The 6,000-nt window shown below is 40.2% G+C and overlaps 1 pseudogene; it reads right to left on the bottom strand.

Annotated features, from left to right (window-relative positions):
* Positions 1–1,137: 1,137 nt before the first annotated feature.
* Positions 1,138–3,439, bottom strand: LOC137619308 (zinc finger protein 83 pseudogene; annotated as a pseudogene).
* Positions 3,440–6,000: the final 2,561 nt, after the last annotated feature.

Genomic DNA, 6,000 nt, shown 5'->3' with positions numbered 1-6,000 from the left:
CAAATTTGGAAATTTGTATGTTTCCTAACGATACAAACTTTTAGCTATTTATACAAACGGTCCCACCATCACCCATCTCCCACAAGTCCTGCCAGCAATCAAAAGTGGTGAAACATCACTGATTTGTGAGTGGGGGTACCCGATACCCCCCTCCACCTCCCTCTAATGAGTGGTTGGGTGGTTGCCACCTCACACTGAAGTCTTGGTGGTTAGTCTTCCAGCTTTGCCAAGAGATAATCCCTATTAACCTATTTGGAACTTCCCAACCCTTAACCCACAGGGGTTATATTTTTTTTCAAGCACATTTTGCAGTATATTTTTTCAAATTGCTCTATAAGCCTTAATTTTCGTCATAGAGAGGTCAGGTTGGTCTCATTCTCTTGGAAAATGCCTGAAGTTTCTTAAAAAATTATCAAAAATATGCAAAAAAAATGTAAATAGCAGTTTTTTACAAGGACGTACCGGTACCTCCATGGGGGTAAAGGGATGAGTTTTGTGAAACGTACCAGTACGTCCTTTGGGGGTCAAAGGGTTAAATAACTAAATGTTCGTATCATTAGGGAAAATACAAATTACATCCAAATTTGTCATTTAATGTCCAATAAAGAATCATTTGCAAAGGAACTATCTTAATTACACTTGATTAAACTAAAGAGAGAGAGAGAGAGAGTACAATTATTCTAGATAGTATGGAAATTTGATTGCTTTGTAACAATATTCTCCTCTTTTTAAAGGAACATGACTCCCTTGCAAATTTTCTAGGCACTAAGCACTTAGGGAATTTGGCACCCAATACATATAAATAATTCAAAATGCAAAAAAGTACCACACAAAATTTTATCCATTGAAATCAAACAAAACTTATAGCAAAAAGAAATCAATGTTTATTTTTGTATACTTTCACTTTGATTTAAAGTTTCCTCGTGACTTTTTAACATAATAAACCACAAAAAACGTATCGGTTGAAATTAAACAATACTAACAAAAAGAAAATCATTTTTATTTTAGTATACTTTCACTGACATTTAAAAAGTGTCCTGCTTATTCTAATCAGATCCTCAAAAGCGATCTTACGTAACACATCTGCTTCTATACTTGATAGAGATAAGGCATCTAGCCTACATTACTTTAGCACCTTCAACAGGCTACAACTGAGAAAAGGAGCGTTCAGTTGAACAATTTCTGACCAATAATGTTAAAAACATATGGAAGATCTTAATTCGTCAACGATGAACGAATGGACCTTTGGTCATCCAAGAAGGATTTTCTTTTCGGCCATTTTCCTATTTTGAAATTTGGTGTGCTAAAAGTGGATCAAATTGGGTTAAGTTCAATCTGCCCCTAATAAAATTCCTTTTTGCAATGATCAAATCCCTTCTTCTATTCCTCAAAAAGCCAAGTCACGTTCAGCTAACATACTAATAATAGCTATGACACGCCTCAAGACGTTCCCAGTAATCGCACTCTTCAAAAATTTATTTCTTTAACTGTTGTCCCAAAATATTAAAATCATTATAACTAATAATTCCTTTAATTACAAAGTTTTCTCATTCATTTTTTGCTAGTTTTTGCTTTTGTTAACCACTTCACGGAACAGGTTTCATTCAGCACGGTTATGGTTTCTGAATCTCCACGAATGATGGGTCAGTGGTGGACCCTTCTCTTGGAGTCCTAAGCACAGGATCATAATCCTTAACGGTTAACCCATCCCTGGTGTGAATTTTATCATGTGCTAAAAGACCACTTCTCCGAGCAAATGATTTCTCACAGACACTACACTTGAACGGCTTTTCTCCAGTGTGAGTTGTATAATGGTTATTGAGAGCAGAATTTTGAGCAAATGCTCTATCGCACACACTGCATTTATACGGCTTCTCTCCAGTGTGAGTTCTATGATGATCTTTTAAATTACCTTTCAGAGAAAACGTTTTGTCACAAACACTGCACTTGAATGGCTTCTCTCCAGTGTGGATTATATAATGTCTTTTCAAAGTACTACTATCAGAAAATGCTTTGTCACAGACGCTGCACTTGAATGACTTCTCAGTGTGATTTTTATGAGAAAATGCTTTGTCATAGACAATACCCTTAAATAGCTTTTCCCCGGTGTGAATTTTACAATGGACTGCGAGTTCAGCTTTTTCAGAAAATGCTTTGTCACAGTCAATGCACTTATATGGCTTCTCCCCAGTATGAATTCTAAAATGTACTGTTAAATTAGAGCTATTATAAAATGCTTCGCCACAGATATCGCACTTGAATGGCTTCTCCCCAGTATGAATTCTAAAATGTACTGTTAAATTAGTACTCTTATAAAATGCTTTGCCACAGACATTACACTTATATGGCTTCCCACCAGTGTGAATTCTCTGATGATTTTTAAGGATACTTTTCTGAGCGTATGCTTTTCCACAGACAGTGCACTTAAATGGCATCTCCTTTGTGTGAATTTCATGATGCGCTATGAGACTACGTTTCTGAGAAAAGGCTTTTTCGCAAACACTGCACTTAAAAGGCTTCTCTCCAGTGTGCATTTTATTATGCGCTACGAGACTACGTTTATGAGTAAAGGCTTTTCCGCAAACACTGCACTTAAAAGGCTTCTCTCCAGTGTGAATTTTATGATGGTCTGTGAGATAATCTTTCTGAGAAAAGGCTTTTTCGCAAACACTGCACTTGAAAGGTTTCTCCCCACTGTGATTTCTTAAATGTCTCATGAGAGCACTTTTCCGTAAATACTCTTTGCCACATTCACTACACTTGAATGACCTTCTGCAAGGGTGACTTTCATAATGTGCTTTAAGATCAATTTCATTGGAAAATGTTTCGTCATAGTCTCTGCATCTGAACTGGCCTTCAGTGTGAATTAGATTGGGAGTGTTGGGTTCAACGACTCCACTAAATTGTTTTTCATAATTCCCACCCACAAATGACTCACGCATACCTACATCAGTGTGAGTTTTGGAATCCCTTTCCTGACAAAGAGGTTTTCCACAGCCACTGTTTTCAATCTGCTCCTCCTCTTTCAGTAAACATTCTTTACTACTTCGTCTTCCCTTTTCCTCACTCTCTTTCCTACTGAATCCCAGCTGTATGCCACAATCCTCTTTCACACCTGTCTTTACACTCTTCTTCTCCTCTTTATTGACTTTCCTTTTGCTGACCTGTAAATCCTCCTCATTCATTGATGCACCAGAGTTGAAAGAATATTTCATGTCACCTTCAGTTGACTCAAACATTTCTGGCTCTGCTTTGAATTCTGGCTCTGCCTTGAATTCTATTTCTGACTCAACTTTGAATTCTATTTCTGGCTCGGCTTTAAATTCTGGCTCGGCTTTGAATTCCAAGTCTGGATCGATGAAAAGAGAGTCATCATCAAAGTGTTCCATGCTGTCAACCAAATCATCATTTTCTAACTTGACTGCAGTGTGTAAAAAAGAATCTTCCGTTTCGTTTTTTATTGGAAATTCTATTGATTGAGAGTTCATCCTCTCCCTATCACTGGATGACATTCTCTTCAATATTACCTTCAACAGCAGACAAATATAAAGTTAACACTGCACTTCAAAGTCTTATACCATGGACCAACACAGAGCTTTCTTCCTTTTTCTGAGTCCTGTTTCTCTTGCAGATATCTTCAGTAGTTTACACAATCTTGTCACAAGAGTTGGATGTTTATTTCCTTTGCTATAAAAGTCTGAAGTCTGAAAGAATAGAGAACAACTATCAGTGGAGAAGGGCAAGATGATAATGTTGGACTTTTCTGAAATAAAATGACAATTTTTGAACTAATTAACAAATCTAAAAAAGTAATTTGTATTTTTCCTAACCATACAAACCTGAAGCTCTTTATTATGGAGATATATTTGGCAACAGCTGAAACTAGCAGTAAAACATTTAGCGAGGTGTAACTAGCTTCTGCTAGTTAGTGGGGGGAGGGGGGGTAGATGAACCACCCAGCTGACACTCGCAGTAGCTAACAGGAGTCACTTGCAATTGCAGGCACGACTTCATGGGGTAGGTGATGGCAGGCCAGTATGCGTAAAGAGCTTCAGGTTTGTATGGTTAGGGAAAATACAAATGATTTCCAAATTTGTCATCTGGTCGGGCACCAAATACAAAGATTTTACCTCTTAACTATGGAAACTCACGTTTAGGTGGGCGGAAGTCTAAGACGAACGGGTCGCGACTCTTGTGCTTCGTGCGAACTGTGGAAGTGCGCACCACATCACTTCGCTACCACTCACCGAGAGATAACGGCCCGAGCCATTTCTGTGACGGTGTGAGAACTAAGTATTGTGACTCAACCAGGTGAGATGTATCTTGGAGCTTATGCTCCTCACTCACCTAGATGTTGCCTGATCACTACCTCACTGGGAGATCGCGGACTTAACAAATATATATTACATACTGAATATCAAGTTACACAAGGGGCAATGGTGCCTACCTGCAGTCAGAGGATGTCAGCTTGCAGAGTTCCATGGATGCTAAAACCCCAAGAGAGGGGAGAATGAAGAATGAAGAGGCCAGTCACTCGCATATTCATTCTAGTCCTACAACTGGGTAACATCTGCCCTCAACCAATAGTTTCTTGTCCTACAAAGGAGCTGTGATTGTGAGCAAGTTTTGTGCAGCCACCACAGGACGTATCAAAAAGGTATCTAGGTTACTGTGGGTTATATGCGGATACATCCAGGCATGAAGCTGAAGCAACTGGACGTTCTTGTGATAGATGTTAGCGTGTGGTTGTTTGAGTAGATCTTGAAGTGGAGGAAGTTCTCTCGGTTGATCTACTATCATTTGCTGAAGGTCCAGAAACCATTCTGCATGATGCCATAGCAAAGCTATGAGGGTCATCATTAGATTTTTGGATGCTCTGGTCTTGTTGAGCAAGCCTCTCATAACACAAAACGGGGGAAAGGCATACACATCGATGTCACACTGTTGTTAAAATGCATCCTGCCATAGAGACTCAGGGTCTGGGACTGGGGAACAGTAAAGCGGGAGCCTTAAGTTCAGGGATGTTGCGAACAGGTCCACAGTCAGGGAACCCGCCAAAGTTAGGACTTAGTTGGCTATCAGAGGATTCAAAGATCATTCGGAACCCACTACCTGAGTCGCTCAGCTCAGATTGTCTGCGAGCACATTCCTTTTACCCGGAATGAAGCAAGCTGCCGGTGTTACCGAATGATCTTCTGCCCATCTTAGTATCTCTACTGCAAGATGGCATAGTTGCTGCGAAAAGGTACCACCTTGTTTCTTTATATAAGCTGCTACTGTGGTGTTGTCGCTCATCAAAACCACCGAGTGACCCATCAGCATCTGATAGAACTGTTTGAGGGCTAGGAAGGCTGCTCTCATCTCTAAGAGATTTATGTACTGAGATTGTGTGGTGCAGCGAAGAGCAACAAATTCGGAGGATGGACGAGAAGATCTTGGCCCTTGCAGAGATTCACCTCTGGGTGTGCTGGTCCCACAAGTACTTGAGATGTCATTGGAGGGATCTTATCCTGAGGCGGGAGTTGGGAACATGACGGATCAGGGAGGTTAGATGACCTAGGACGCACAACCACTGTCGACTAGACATGTCTTCTCGTCTGAGGAAAGGATGAGCCTGTGTACTCTGTCATCTGATGGAAAGGCTTTTTGTATTATGGTGTCTATTAACATACCGAGGTACACTATTCTCTGAGATGGAAGCAGTGATAACTTCTTGAGATTTATCACGATCCCCAGATACTGACAAAACTCAAAAAGCATGTTCTGCCAAAACTAGCCAGTTGTCTAGGTATCTTAGGAGACGAATGCCGTTCTTGTGAGCCCATGTTGACACTAGGGTGAACACCCTGGTCAAGACCTGGGGTGCTCTTGAGAGACTGAAACGGAGAACTTTGAATTGATAGTGTCTTCCTTCGTGTATGAACCTTAGATACTTCCTTGAAGATGTATGGACTGGGATCTGAAAGTATGCGTCCTGGAGATCCGATGTACACGTGAAGT

Source organism: Palaemon carinicauda, chromosome 25 (genome assembly GCF_036898095.1).
Source record: "Palaemon carinicauda isolate YSFRI2023 chromosome 25, ASM3689809v2, whole genome shotgun sequence".
Taxonomy (NCBI): domain Eukaryota; kingdom Metazoa; phylum Arthropoda; class Malacostraca; order Decapoda; family Palaemonidae; genus Palaemon; species Palaemon carinicauda.
Note: the sequence above shows the minus strand (reverse complement) of the source record. Positions and strands in the feature narration are given on the sequence as shown.